At 44.6% G+C, this 16,380-nt stretch overlaps 1 protein-coding gene across 1 annotated transcript in view; it reads right to left on the bottom strand.

Moving 5' to 3' along the window:
• The window catches only part of si:dkey-91i10.2 (uncharacterized protein LOC555224 homolog), a 303,051-nt gene that overhangs the window by 232,758 nt on the left and 53,913 nt on the right, over positions 1–16,380 (bottom strand). Inside the window, exon 2 of the mRNA XM_059967655.1 lies at positions 2,713–2,810. The gene's annotated coding sequence lies outside the window, so the exon portion shown is untranslated. The remainder of the gene's footprint in view (positions 1–2,712; positions 2,811–16,380) is intronic.

Raw genomic sequence — 16,380 nt, 5'->3', positions numbered from 1 at the left:
AAGCAAAAATCTTTGATTTTAATCATTCCTACCCGACGAGCTGCTCTTATAACTTGTTCTTTGTCATGTACATAATGGAACCAGACAATTACCACCGAAGGTTTGTCTGTAACACTCGGTGATCGACGCCGAATTCTATGTGCCCGATCCAATAAAGGGGGGTTATTCGGGAAAATCGTCGGAAACGCTTCTTTTAAAAGTTGAGCAAAATATTTCGAAGGGTCACCTTTTTCTATGCCGTCTGGAAGACCAAGTATACGTAAGTTCTGTCTTCTGGACCGATTCTCAAAATCGTCGCTCTTGGCTTTAAGGGCATCCATCAGCTTAATGGTCGAAATTAAATCCTGTTGCAGTTTTCCAATAGTCAAATCTCGCTTCCGAGCTTCTTCTTGCAGAGACGCAATAAGAGCTTGTTGCTGTTTAATTACTAAATCCGTCTTAACCATGTACTCTTGAAAAGCCTTTATATCTTCTTTAAAAAATTGTTTTAGTTCAGCAAATTTTTCATCCAAAACCTCCATAAACAATTCAAAAGTTAATTGTGTTTGTTGTGTCGGAGCCTGCTTTTTTCCGTTACCGTTCGGATTACGTCCGGGATCCCGTCCCTTAGACCTGAGAGACATTTCTGTTTGCATATCATCAAAAGTTCACAACAAACTCTTGGCAGTAAATCCAAAAAAAAAGAATAAAGAAACTTTCGATATAGGTAAAAATAAGCTGAATAAGGGTGATCAAAGGTTAAAAAAAGTAAAGGTTATGGAGCGAATCCAAAACGGTACTCACTCCATGAGCGTCTCCAGCTGACTCAGGGATGTTTGATAGATCTAGGCCTGTACTTGCTGGAGTTTAGAAAAATGAGGGGGCATCTCATTGGAATAGCAGGAATGATATTTCCCTCTCACTCATTCATGAAAGAGAATGTTGAGATTCGTGCTGAGATGTGTAAGTGTTGGGAGGGACACTGGCTTGCGCTGGACTCTAGATCATGGTCTCTTTGGAGCTTTGCTGTGCTTGCATGGTGGGAGGGGAGGCTGGCGCTTAGATAAGTTGGGGGGGGAGTGTTGATGCTTTTGCTGCTGCTTGTGTGTGTGAGGGGAGGGGGAGGGAGCTTTGGGTTCTTACATTGTTTCAGTCATTCGTTCTTTGGAGCTTTTTCTTCTGTTTTGAGGATGTCTGCAGAGAGTAAAAATTCCAGGTTGTATATTGGATACATTCTGTGTTATTAAATGGAACCATTGAATCTTATCAAACATTGAAAGGTCCAGATAGAGTGGACATGGAGAGGATGTTTCCTATTGCGGGAGAGTCTAGGACCAGAGGGCACAGCCTCAGAATAGAGGGACGTCCATTTAGAACGGAGATGAGGAGGAATTTCTTTAGCCAGAGGGGAGTGAATCTGTGGAATTCATTGCCAGGGACAGCTGTGGACTCCAATTGGGTACATTTGAAGTGAAGGTTGATAGATTCTTGAGTAATCAGGGCCTCAAAGATTAGGGGAAGAAGTGGGGAGAATGATGGTGAGAGGGATAATGGTGGAGCAGACTCGACAAGCCAAATGGCCGAATTCTGCTCCTATGTCTTATGGTCCCTGCCCACTGAAGCACTCACTGAAAACTGTCAATAAACCTCTCCAAACTACAATCTGAACTGCTATAGCAGGAGGGCAGAGGTTGGAGGGAGGGGTAGAAAGAGGTTGGAGGAAGTAGGAGGAATGGAGGGATAGAAAGAAATTAATAGACATAAGAAAGAGGGTGAGGAGGAAGTTCAAGAGAGAGGGATGAGTGGGAGGGAAGAAGGTACAGGAGGGGTGTGGTAGGAGGGAGAAGGTGTGGAGGAATGAAGGAGAAGGTAGGAAGTATGGAGTGGTAGGAGAGGAGTGGAAGGGAGGGAGGGGTAGGAGGGAAAGAGTAGATATACGGGAGGAAAGATAGGTGGGAGGAGGAAGGGAGATTTAGGAAAGATGGAGAGGTAGGTGTCGAAGGAAGGGAGGAAGAAAAGGGAGGGATAGGAGTAGGGGAGAGGGAGGTAGAAAAAGGAAGGGTAGAAGTAGGGGAGTGGGAGGTAGGAAGGGCAGTGGTAGGTGGAGAGGGAGGAAGAAAAGAGAGGAGTAGGAGAGGTAGGACTAGGGGAGAGGGAAGGATATAAGAAAGAGATGGGTTTTAAGGAAGGGAGGCATGGGAGGGATGGTGGGACAGGAGGGAGGGAGAATGGGAGTAGAAGAACTGGAGGGGGGGAGGGAGAGAGGGATTGAAGAAAGGGAAGTGCAAGAGGGAGGAAGATGGTGGCAGGGAAGAATGAGTAGAAGAGCTAGGAGTAGAAGGAATGGAGGGGTGAGGGAGGAAGGGGAGAAGTGAGAACAATGATAGCAGTTGGGAGGGGTAGGTATAGGAGGGAAGGGAGGTAGGAAGGATCAGCTAGATGATAGGGAGGGGAGGGGGAGGTAGTGGGGGCAGGAGAAGTAGAAATAGGGAGATGGGAGGGACAGGAGAGAGGGGTTGGAGGAAGTAGCTGGAGGAAGGGAGGGGTAGGATCAGAGGTTAAAGAAGCAGGGATGTTGACATATGACAAATCATGACCGATACTTGGATTGCGCTGTAGTGAAACCTCATGTACAGTGTCAGTCCTTCACCTCCCTCTGCCAAGCTACGCAGACAGCATCAGTAAGACTCCCTTTACGTGGCCATAGGCGATATTTATAGATCAACGTCCTACCTGAAATCAAAGAAGCTGCTCCAACAGATGACAGGTGTTGTATTCCACATTCTCACTGCAGCATTGCCTCGAAACGCTGCAGATGCTGTCGAGGTGATCTGAAGGGGAGCAGAAACCAAAGACTGTTGTTATTCTGCATCGTGTTTTTGAATGGGTCGTAAGCTGAGCTGGGGCACCGGAAGCAGAGGACAGACTGGAGGGCAAGGCTGAGGGTGTTGTTTCTGGCTCTGAGGTGCAGGGAAGGTAACAGCTTCGACATTGGACAAGAGAAGGTAATAGTTTCAGTAGTGGAACATGTCCCACACCTCGTTGAGAGGTACAGCACGAAAACGAGGTAATAGTTTCAGGAGCTATGATGTTGTGGCCATTACAGAGACTTGGATGGCTCAGGGGCAGGAATGGTGACTTCAAGTGCCAGGCTTTAGATGTTTCAGAAAGGACAGGGAGGGAGGCAAAAGAGGTGGGGGCGTGGCATTGTTGATCAGAGATACTGTCACGGCTGCAGAAAAGGAGGAAGACATAGAGGGATTGTCTCCTGAGTCTCTGTGGGTGGAAGTTAGGAACAGGAAGGGGTCAATAACTCTACTGGGTGTTTTTTACAGATCACCCAATAGTAACAGGGACATTGAGGAGCAGATATGGAAGACAGATTCTGGAAAGGTTTAATAATAACAGGGTTGCCGTGGTGGGAGATTTAAATTTCCCAAATATTGTTTTTTTTGTAATTTTTTTTATCGTTCATCAAACAAACATTTCCATAAGATGTATTTCAGACATTGTACATATATATCATATAATCATATATATCACAAAATCTCCACAATGTATTTATCTGGGGTATACACTTATAGAAAAGAGTAGAAAGAAAAAACAAGCAAAAGGAAAGAACTATGTACAAGTAGGGAGTGATCTTTTTTTTTACAACAGATTCATTGATTTGTAAGAATAAAATCAGGTCTATGAGGCATTATGTAGTTAAACCATTTTTCCCAGTATGAATCAAATTATTCCAGCTTATGATTAACAGATGCTGTTATCTTCTCCATTTTGTAAATGTCCATTGTAATTTCCATCCATGCACTTAAAGTTGGGCTCTCCTGTGATAACCATTTCCTAGTAAGAGTCTTTTTACCAGCCACCAACAATATATTCATTCAATATTTATCTCTTTTCAACCATTCTTGAGGTATATATCCAAAATATATGGTCTTACTCTCCAAGGGTATTTCACATTTAAAGATGTCTTGTAGGGCATTGTGTATCCCCCTCCAATAGTTTTTGATAATAGGGCAGTCCCAAAAAATATGATAATGATTTGCATTTTGTTTTCCACAATTTCTCCAGAAAACAGGGAGGTTACTATCATAATGGGATTTCTGAGAGGGTGTAATAAAATATCTTATCAAGTTTTTCCATCCAAACTCCCTCCTCTTCTGTGAATTGGTACACTTCCATTGATATCTCCATATTGTTGTCTATTCTTCCTCAAATATAATTATCCCTCCTTCCTTCTCCCATTTTGTTTTAATGTATGAAGTTGAATGTGTTTTAAGATTTGACAACCCCTTATACATGCTTGAAATGATTCTACTACCATTATCTGAATTATATGCTTTTCTAAATAGCTCTATCAAGCATGTATTTGCTTTGAATACATTTGTAAGCGTCTTATTAACATATTGTTGCATCTGTAAATACCGATAAAAATCTTGTTTTTCTAATAAGTGTTTCTCTTTAAGCATTTCAAAACTGAACAGTGTTCCTTCTTTCATTATGTTGCGAAGAACTGTTATTCTTTCAGCTGTCCAGTCCTTAAATCTAGCTTCCAATTTATTTGGTGTAAAATCAGAGTCGTATGCACACCATTTAAGAATTGCAATATCTCCCTCTAGCTTATATTCTTTTATAGCGGTTTTCTATATTTTAAGAGTCAATTTCACCCATGGGTTATCAATAGTATTTATGTACCTTTGCAGCCAAAATTGTTTGTATGGGGATGGGAAGTACCCGCTCCTCAATGTTTTTCCATTGAGCGTCATATGATGGGTTGCACCAACATATCACAGCTCTCAACTGTGCTGCAAAATAATAATCTCTAAGAGAAGGCAAGCCCCATCCCCCCTTTTCCTTTGCTAATTGCAAAGTTTTGAGATGAACTCTAGGCCTTTTACCCTGCCAAATATACCTTGATAGCATCTTGTTCCATTCATTGAATTGATTTTGATTAATCTCTAATGGTAGGGTCTGAAAGAGATATAACAGTCTGGGCAGTATATTCATTTTAATAGACTCAATCCTTGAACTGAGACTGAAAAAAGGATTCAGGCTCCATCTTGCCACATCTTCCTTAATTTTTTTTTATATAGAGGCTGATAATTACATTCTGATAATTTTGCCAAATCTTTTGGCATAATGATGCCCAAATATTTGAAAGACTCTGTGTGTCATGCCCAGGGGTATCTACTTTCAATATTGATTGGCATTTTCCTAGAGTGAGGGGTTTAGCTGGGGTGGAGCTTGCTAGGTGTGTTCAGGAAAGTTTCTTGACACAATATTTAGATAAGCCTACAAGAGGAGAGGCTGTACCTGGAGCATTTTGGAGATTTCTTTCTCCTTTACCATAGCATTGGAGAGGGATAGGAATAGACAAATTAAGAAAGCATTTAATTAGAGTAAGGGGAAATATGAGGCTATCAGGAAGGAACTTGGAAGCATAAATTGGGGACAGATATTCTCAGGGAAATATGGCAAATGTTCAGGGGATATTTGCGTGGAGTTCTGCATAAGTTCCAATAAGACAGTAAAAGGTACAAGAACCGTGGTGTACAAAGGTCGTTGTAAATCTAGTCAAGAAGAAGAGTTTATGAAAGGTTCAAAAAACTAGGTAATGATAGAGATCTAGAAGATTATTAGGCCAGCAGGAAGGAGTTTAAGAATGAAATTAGGAGAGCCAGAAGGGGCCATGAGAAGGACTTGGCAGACAGGATTAAGGAAAACCCCAAGGCATACTACAAGTATACGAAGAGCAAGAGGATAAGATGTGAGAGAATAGGACCAATCAAATGTGATAGTGGAAAAGTGTGTATGGAACCGGAGGAGATAGCAGAGGTTCTTAATGAATACTTTGCTTCAGTATTCACTACGAGAAAGGATCTTGGCAATTGTAGGGATGACTTACAGTGGACTGAAAAGCTTGAGCATGTAGATACTAAGAAAGAGAATGTGCTGGAGCTTCTGGAAAGCATCAAGTTGGATAAGTTACTAGGACTGAACGAGATGTACCCCAGCTACTGCAGGAGGTGAGGGAGGAGATTGCTGAGCCTCTGGTAATGATCTTTGCATCATCAATAGGGACGGGAAAGGTTTCGGAGGATTGAAGGGTTGTGGATGTTGTTCCCTTATTCAAGAAAGGGAGTAGAGATAGCCCAGGAAATTATAGACAAATGAGTCTTACTTCAGTGGTTGGTAAGTTGATGGAAAAGATCCTGAGAGGCAGGATTTATGAACATTTGGAGAGGCATAATATGATTAGGAATATTCAGCATGGCTTTGTCAAAGGCAGGTCATCCAAGGGAATAATGCTTTGTGGATCCAGAACTGGCTTGTCCACGGAAGGCAAAGTCACTCAAAACTGCTGCGCAGATTGACTCTGTAGTTAAGAAGGCATACGGTGCATTGGCCTTCGTCAATCGTGCGATTGAGTTTAAGAACCAAGAGGTAATGTTACAACTATATAGGACCCTGGTCAGACCCCACCAGGAGTACTGTGCTCAGTTCTGGTCACCTCACTACAGGAAGGACGTGGAAATCATAGAAAGGGTGCAGAGGAGATTTACAAGGATGTTGCCTAGATGGGGAGCATGCCTTATGAGAATAGGTTGGGTGAACTCAGCCTTTTCTCCTTGGAACAACGGAGGATAAGAGGTGAGCAGCTAGAGGTGTACAAGATAATGAGAGGCATTGATCGTGTGGATAGTCAGAGGCTTTTTCCCAGGGCTGAAATGGCTGGCACGAGAAGGCACAATTTTAAGGTGCTTGGAAGTAGGTACAGAGGAAATGTCAGGGGTGCTTTTATGCAGAGAGTGGTAAGTGTGTGGAATGGGCTGCCGGCAACGGTGGTGGAGGCGGATATGATAGGGTCTTTTAAGAGACTCCTGGATAGGTACATGGAGCTTAGAAAAATAAAGGGCTGTGGGTAACCTAAGGTAATTTCTAAGGCAAGGACTTGTTTGGCACAACATTGTGGGCTGAAGCACCTGTAGGTTTTCTATGTTTCTATGAGTGGAACATGTCCACCCCTTGTCCAGCAGTAAAGCATGAAAACAGGCACTGGCCACTGAGTCTGTGCCTAAGACAATTCCAAGCAAGACTGGAGGTGACACCGGATGTACAACAACTCTGGTGGGGTTTGCAGGACATTACTTCCTACAAAGTGAAACCCAACATCATGAATGGCAGCGATACGTCACTCCCAGATGAGCTCAATGCTTTTTATGCTCGCTTTGAAAGGGAGAATAAAACTCCAGCTGTGAAGATCCCTGCAGCATCTGAAGAATCTGTGATCTCTGTCTCGGAAACTGATGTCAAGCTGTCTTTCAGGAGGGTTCACCCTTGCAAGGTGGCAGGGCCCAGTGGAGTACCTGGTAAGGCTCTGAAAATTTGTGCCAACCAACAGGCGGGAGTGTTCAAAGACATTTCCAACCTCTCACTGCTACAGTCGGAAGTTTCCACCTGCTTTAAAAAGACAACAATTCTACCAGTATCTAAGATGAGCAGTGTGATCGCCTTAATGACTATCACCCAGTAGCACTCATATCTATGGTGAGGAAATGCTTTGAGAGAATTAGTCATGGCTAGAATTAACTCCTGCCTCAGCAAGGACCTGGACCCGATGCAATTTGCCTATCGCCACAGTAGGTCAATGGCAGATGCAATCTCAATGGCTCTTCACACAGCTTTAGACCATCTAGACAACACAAACACCTACATCAGGATGCTGTTCATCGACTATAGCTCAGCATTTAATACCATCATTCCCACCATCCAGATTGAGAAGTTACAGAACCTGGGCCTCCGTACCTCCCCCTGCAATTGGATCCTTGACTTCCCAACCAGGAGACCACAATCTGTGTGGATTGGTGATAACATCTTCACCTCATTGACAATCAAGACTGGTGCACCTCAGGGGTGTGTGCTTAGAGCACTGCTTACTCTCTCTATACCCATGACTGTGTGGCTAGGTATAGCTTAAATGCCATTTATAAATTTGCTGATGATACAGCTGTTGGCAGAATCTCAGAAGGAGAAGAGAGGGCTTACCGGAGTGAACTAAATGAGTGGTGTCTCAGCAACGACTCTGCACTCTACATCAGTAAGATCGAAGAACTGACTGTGGACTTCTGAAAGGTTAATGCAAGGGAACGCAAACCAATCCTTGGAGGGACCAGAAGAGGAGGGAGTGAGCAATTTCAAGTTCCTGGGTGTCAATATCTCTGAGGACCTAATCTGGTCCCAACATATTGATGCAGCTATAAAGAAAGCAAGACAGTGGCTATATTTCATCAGGAATTTGAGCAGTTTTGGAATTTCACCTAAAACATTTGAAAATTTCTACAGACGTACTGTGAAGAATATTCTTACTGGCTGCATCACCATCTGGTATGGGGGAGGGGGGTGTGACTGCACAGGATCGTAGTTGTAAAATTAGTCAGCTCCATCATAGGTACTAGCTTCCGCAGCATCTGAAAAGGCTGTTCCTCAGAAAGGCAGCATCCATTATTAAGGACCCCCACCACCCAGGACATGCCCTCTTCTCACTGTTACCGTCAGGAAGGAGGTATAGAAGCCTGAAGGCACACACTCAGTGGTTCAGGAACAGCTTCATTCCCTCTGCCATCTGATTTCTGAATGGACATTGAACCCATGAACACTATCTCACTACTTTTTTATTTCCTATTTTTCACTCTACTTATTTAACTGTTTTATAGTTACTGTAATTCCTGTTTTTTCTGTATTATCATGTATTGTATTGTACAACTGCTGCAAGGTTAACAAATTTTGCAAGATATGCCAGTGATATTAAACCTGATTCTGAAAATGCTGGAGGAACACAGCAGGTCCAGTATCATCTCTGGAGAGGAATAAAGAGTCTTGACCCGAACCTTTCACTGTCCACTTCCCTGCATTGAAGCTGCTTGACCTGTTGAGTTTTATGTGCTCTATGACCATGTGGGCTCCCTCTGTTTCTCTGGTTTCCCCACATTCCAAACTGGTTTGGGTTGGTAGGGGTTAATCGACTGAGTGGTATAACCTAGGGGAGGACTCAATTGTTACATGGGGAGGTTATAGAAAGTGATTAGTGCATGATTAGTGCTTCAAGTCAAGTCATGTCACCTTTTATTGCTATTTTGACCATAACTGCTGGTACAGTACACAGTAAAAAAGAGACGACGTTTTTCAGGACCATGATGATTGTCCATGTCCGTACATGTGTGATTCTATGAAACAATGTCTTCCTTTAATTTGTAATTCCTGTAGAGGGAGATAAGCCTTCTCTGATACCTCAAAATCCACAGCAACAATGCAAATTAGGAGCAGGCCACTTGAGTCTGCTCTGCCATTTAATCAGACATGTCTGTTCTGATTGTAACCTCAGCTCTGAATTTCTCTCCACCCTATGTTGCTTTCTACCCTACTGCTTAGCTAGTATCTATTTACTGTACATCTTCCTTAAAATGTTCAAAGGAACTACAATAGTTGCACATCCCTCTGAGGAAAAAATTCCAAAGATGTGACCCTCAAGGAAAAAAAGTTGCCTTATCCCTACCCTAAATGGATGACACGCACTCTTAGACCATAATCCCTCATCCCTCTACGTGCACACCTCAGCTAACATGAGCTTTGCACTGCGCATCGAGTTTGGATGCAAAAGGAGGGAGTTCTCAGTCCCCGCAGACTCTGAAGTGGAAAAGTAGAGTTAAGTTGTCCTTAAATATGCAGGAAGAGACACTGACACTAGAAGCTCGTCAGCTCTAATACTGAAGTCAAGGCTTATTGGAGAGGGTGCAAGGATGTGGCAGCACAGAACCAGGGATAATAGTTAAAAGGTAAAAGTTCAAAGCAAGTTTCTTATCAAAGTATGTATATGTCGCCGTAGTCTGCCCTGAGATTCATTTTCTTGCAGGATTTACAGTACAGCAAAGAAATACAACAGAATTAATGAAAAACTATTTACAAAGACTGACAGACAACCAATGTGCAAAAGAAGACAAACTGTGCAAATACAAAAAAAATCATAATTTTAAATAAATAATACAGTTAACATGAGTTGTAGAGTCCTTGAAAGTGAGTTCATAGTTTGTGGAATCAGTTCAGTGTTGAAGTGAGTGAGGTTATCCACACTGGTTCAGGAGCCTGATGGCTGAAGGGTAATAACTGTTCTTGAACCTGGTGGTGTGGGACCTGAGACTTGTATCTCCTTCCTGATGGCAACAATGGCCTGGATGGTCTATCTATCTATCTATGTACTTATATTCAGAGACAGCACAGTTCCAGGCTCTTCTGGCCTAATGAGCCCGCACTGCCCAATTACATCCATGTGATCAATTAACCTACCAAACCATACTTGTTTGGAATGTGGAAGGAAACCTAAGCAGTCATTGGGAGAATCTACGAACTCCTTTCAGAGAGCAGTGGAATTCAACTGGGGTTGCTGGCACTTTTACAGTGTTACATTAACCTGTACACCACCATGATGTTTTGATTTTCCCATCTTTTATGCGTTCAGTATTTTGTTGCTGACAGAAGCTGCTTGTGTGTTTTCTACTGCATATTTACTGCAGTAAATCAATCACCATCATTGTGGTGAACTACGTGTGCCTGTCTGGACACACCCCCTGCTGACTGCTCCTGTGGCTCCTCCCACAGGCCCCTGTATAAAGGCGATTCAGGTCTAATCCTCTGCCTCATTCTCCAGGATGTAATATGATGGTCACTCACTGCTGGTTCCTTCTTCAGTCAATAAAAGCCGATATCTCGCCTTACGTCTCAGAGTGAGTTATTGATGGTGCATCAATTTTATTGACTGAAAGTTTTAAAACATGGAAACCGTTTTACGTCCGGAAAGGTTGGATTTGGACCCCCAAGACCCTGAAGCAGCTCTTGCTTTTGAACACTGGCTTGCATGCTTCCAATCATACTTGGCGGAGCTTCGTGCGACTGACCCTGCCGTTATGTACAGAATTCTACTCTCGAGGGTCACCCCCAAAGTTTACTCCATTATCCGGGACCTGCCGACCTACGAAGGGGCACTGGACGCCCTCAAAAGACAGTACCTGCGGCCGGTGAACACCGTTTACGCAAGACATCGTTTAGCTACCCTGCGACAGCGGCCTGGAGAATCGAGCGCCGAGTTTCTCCGAGCACTACAGACACTCCGAGCTTGTGACTGCAAGACGCTCACGGCAGAACAGCATGCGGAGCTGCTGATGCGAGACGCCTTTGTGACGGGACTGAGGTCAGTGTACATGCGCCAGCGACTGCTGGAAAACTCAGACCTTACCTTACACTCGGCGATCGAGACGGCCAATGCTCTGGAAGCTGCGCTGCATAACGCCGATGCTGTCCAGTTGCGCGATTCCCCGCCGGTTCCGTGGACGCTTCAGACCCCGCCACCGCCGGCTCCCGGGAGCGAATTCGCCGCTGCCAGTCGCGATTCCACGAGCTCCCCGAACCCGACCACAGCGGCAGCCCGTCAGAAGCCTGTGCTTTGTTATTTCTGTGGCCATAAAAACACTCTCGAAAACGCTGTCCAGCGCGAGAAACGACCTGCTCCAGCTGCGGAAAGTGGGGCCATTTCGCCAAGGTCTGTAAGTCTAAACTGCGAGCGGAGTGCAGCGCTGCGGGTGAAACGTGGGGGCCGCCATCTTGCATGCCCGGATGTGGGCGGCCATCTTTGTCGGGGTCAGCACGCCCCGCCCCCGACCCTCCGATGCTTCCCGGGTACCCCGGATGTGAGCGGCCATCTTTGTCGACGTCAGCACGCCCCGCCCCCGACCCTCCGATGCTTACCGGGCACCCCGACGGCGATTCAACTCTGGCCACTGTAACCCTCGACCAAAGCGCCCCACACCAGCTTGCAAGGTCCATGATGGACATCCTGGTGGAGGGGCACTGGACTAAGATGCCTGTTTGACACGGGCAGCACTGAGAGTTTTATTCACCCGGACACAGTGCAATGCTGCAGACTCGCAACACGGCCGGTAAGTCAGAAGATCCATTTGGTTTCTGGGTCACATTCCACAGACATCCGGGCGGGTTGTGTAGCGACTTTGGTGGTGCAAGGCACAGACTATCGGAACTTTGCGCTACTGGTCATGCCTAATCTGTGCGTACCTGTGCTATTGGGGCTGGACTTCCAGAGCCATCTCGAAAGTGTGACTATGGTATATGACGGGCCCCTCCCACCACTCACTGTCCGGAATCCTCAGTTCTGCGGGACTGCATCACCACTGACCACACACACACAGCGACACACACATCCCATCCAACACGACAGCTGCGCTACCGACACCACTTGCAGTCTCTCCACTCTCAAGGTCCCTCCCCCGCCGCTGTTCGCCAACCTGACCCCGACTGTAAACCGGTGCAGTGGTTGCTCAGGGAGGGGATCATTGGGCCAAGCACAAGCCCTTGGAGGGCCCAGGTGGTTGGATGGTGGCCCCCCCCCCCCCCCCCACGAACTCCTATTCTCTTTTCCCAGGAAGTCTGTCACTGGGACCGCTCTACCAGTTTGGCTGATGTCCCCGGGGCCAGTGCTGCTCCGGAAACATGTGAGGAGCAATAAATACTCCCCGCTGGTCGAGAGGGTTCACCTTCTGCATGCGAACCCCTAGTATGCTTACGTGGTCTTACCTGATGGGCGGGAGGATACGGCCTCCATCCGCGACCTGGCGCCCGCAGGTGCAGCAGACCACTACCCTGAACACTCTCCGGTAACTATGAACCCTGTACCCGAGGTGACACCGCGCTCACCAGGCCCTACATGGACTCCTCATGACACTTATATACCAGGTGCCTCACACATGCATGAGCTGGAACCAGCACAACCTCCGTCCCCTGTGCAATCACCACCGCCGGCGTCTGTGCAATCACAGCCGGTGCTACGTAGATCGCTGCGACAGGTTCGACCACCTGATAGACTTGACCTGTAAGAAATTTTGCCACATGGTGACTCTTTCAAACAAAGGGGGGGGTGAATGTGGTGAACTATGTGCCTGTCTGGACACACCCCCTGCTGACTGCTCCTGTGGCTCCTCCCACAGGCCCCTGTATAAAGGCGATTCAGGTCTAATCCTCTGCCTCATTCTCCAGGATGTAATATGATGGTCACTCACTGCTGGTTCCTTCTTCAGTCAATAAAAGCCGATATCTCGCCTTACGTCTCAGAGTGAGTTATTGATGGTGCATCAATCATCTTGCTCAGAGTCTCTGCACTTAGGGCTGATTTGCATCAGCACTGAGCGTCCCAGGGCTGATCAGTCACCTCTACAACCATGGTCTTTTTTCCATGAGCAGTGCGAACAGGAATAGAACCGGGTAGTCACAGTCATAGAGCATCAGAGTATAAAAGCAGGACCACCAGCCTATCTAGTCTGTGCCAGTCTGTTCTTCTGTCTCAATAAGAGTTAAATGTGATTCCTCCTTGGTAATGCTAACATTTGTAGCACTGAACGGAAGTTTGTAAGACAAAATGGTGTGTTGAGTATTTAATATTCCAGTAATATTATAAACGTATTGTTTGATTAAGTATTCTTCGTTTGTTTAAACAATTCATTATGGTTTAGATGTGAAAATGTGAATTGCACATGTCTTGACACTACCACATGATATGCACATGCCTCACTTAAAATAAAGAATGAAGTTAGATTCTCATTTCAGACTCCCTTGTTTTTCTTCTGATTAGTTTTACACTTTGGAGTTACGAAACATAACATGGTGTTTGTCCGGGAAGTGAGAATGTAGAAACGAACCAGTCCTCAGCTATAGAACCATTGAACTTTACAGCACAGAAATAGGCCTTTTGGCCCTTCTTGGCTGTGCCGAACCATTTTTCTGCCTAGTCCCACTGACCTGCACCTGGGTCATATCCCTCCAAACCCCTCTCATCCATATACCTGTCCAAGTTTTTCTTAAATGTTAAAAGTGAGCCCGCATTCACCACTTCATCTGGCAACTCATTCCACACTCCCACCACTCTCTGCGTGAAGAAGTCCCCCCTAATGTTCACTTTAAACTTTTCCCCCTTCACCCTCAACCCATGTCCTCTGGTTTTTTTCCTCCCCTAGCCTCAGTGGAAAAAGCCTGCTTGCATTCACTCTATCTATACCCATCATAATTTTATATACCTCTATCAAATCACCCTTCATTCTCCTACGGACCAGGGAATAAAGTCCTAACCTACTCAACCTTTCTCTGTAACTCAGTTTCTCAAGTCCCGGCAACATCCTTGTAAACCTTCTCTGCACTCTTTCAACCTTATTAATATCCTTCCTGTAATTAGATAGATAGATAGATACTTTATTCATCCCCAAGGGGAAATTCAACATTTTTCCAGCGTCCCATACACTTATTGTAGCAAAACTAATTACATACAGTATTTAACTCAGTAAATTAGGTGACCAAAACTGCACACAATAATCCAAATTCGGTCTCACCAATGTCCAATTCGGTCACCAATACAACCTCACCATTACATTCCAACTCTTATACTCAATACTTTGATTTATAAAGGCAAATGTACCAAAAGCTCTCTTTACGACCCTACCTACCTGTGACACCACTTTTAGGGAATTATGTATCTGTATTCCCAGATCCCTCTGTTCTACTGCACTCCTCAGTGTCCTACCATTTACCTTGTATGTTCTACCTTCCAAAGTGCAATACCTCACACTTGTTCACATTAAACTCCATCTGCCATTTTTCAGCCCATTCCTCCAACTTGTCCAAATCCCTCTGCAAGCTTTGAAAACCTTCCTCACTGTCCACTACATCTCCAATCTTTGTAATCATCAGCAAATTTGCTGATCCAATTTGTCACATTATCATCCAGATCATTGATATAGATGACAAATAACAATGGACCCAGCACTGATCCCTGCGGCACATCACTAGTCACAGGCCTCCACTCAGACTAGCAATCCTCCACTACCACTCTCTGACTTCTTCCATTAAGCCAATGTCTAATCCAATTTGTTACCTCTCCATGTATACCTAGCAACTGAATCTTCTTAACTAACCTCCTGTGTGGGACCTTGTCAAAGGCCTTACTAAAGTCCATGCAGACAACATCTGCTGCCTTCCCTTCATCTACTTTCCTGGTAACTTCCTCAAAAAACTCTAATAGATTGGTTAAACATGACCTACCACGCACAAAGCCATGCTGACTGTTTCTAATAAGTCCCTGTCTATCCAAATACTTGTAGATCCTATCTCTTAGTATTCCTTCCAATAATTTACCTACTACCGATGTCAAACTTACTGGCTATAATTTCCTATAATTATAATTTAGGAAATTATAATTTCCTGGCTTACTTTTTGAGCCTTTTTTGAACAACGGAACTACATGAGCTATCCTCCAATCCTCCGGCACCTGACCCGCGGATATCGACATTTTAAATATTTCTGCCAGGGCCCCTGCAATTTCATGTTTTGAGAACTTAGTGTGAGTACCAGTCAGAGTAGATAATGGTGAAAATAGCGCTGTCTGGGAAAGTACTAGGGTAAAGGGTCATGACAGGTATAACAACAACTTTGTGCAAGTGAAAATCTTCTCTTAGGCTGGGCCGAGATTAGTGCTAAGAGTTGGAGGTAGAGATAGAGAGACAGAGATACAGACAGACACAAACAAACACACACACACACACACACACACACACACACACACACACACACACACACACACACACACACACACACACACAGAGTCTGGTAGTATATTGTATGATATGGTTAGTGATTAGTATTATTTTGTCACTTTTTATATTTTATTAACCATTTTCTTTCTAGTTTTTATTCTTTGTGTAACTCTAATACTTTTTAACCTTAACCTCCTTTGTTTGTGAATACCTCTTGCTGCTGAATCAGAAAAAAAAGGAATGAATTTTAAAATATTTTTGTTACACTAGTCCCATTGACCTGCACCAGGCCGGTAGCCCTCCACACCTCTCATCCACGTGCCTATCCAAACTTCTCTTAAATGATACAATTATATCAGCATCTAACACTTCTGCTGGCTGCTCATTCCACACTCACACCATCCTCTGAATGAAGACGATACCCCTCAGGTTTCCCTTCACCCTAAAGCTTATACAACCTAAGGAGTCTTATACAACCTAAGGAGTAAAAGCCAGTTTGCATTCATCCTGCCCTTCAGGAGTTTAAAGTAAAGGGAGCTTTGCAGAACAAGGGAACTGAGGGTACAAATGATTTTTTGAAAGAGGCATCACGGGTACTCAGGTTGGTGAAGAAGGCATTTGGCACTGAGTATTGGCATTAAGACATCATGTTACAGTCGTACAAGGCTGCTCTTGGAGTATTGTGTACAGTTTTAGTCAGCCTGTTGTAGGAAATACATTATCGAAGCAGAAGGAGAAGATTTACCAGAATGCT

Source organism: Hypanus sabinus, chromosome 4 (genome assembly GCF_030144855.1).
Source record: "Hypanus sabinus isolate sHypSab1 chromosome 4, sHypSab1.hap1, whole genome shotgun sequence".
NCBI lineage: Eukaryota > Metazoa > Chordata > Chondrichthyes > Myliobatiformes > Dasyatidae > Hypanus > Hypanus sabinus.
The sequence above is the reverse complement of the archived record's forward strand: the minus strand, read 5'-3'. Positions and strand labels throughout refer to the sequence as shown.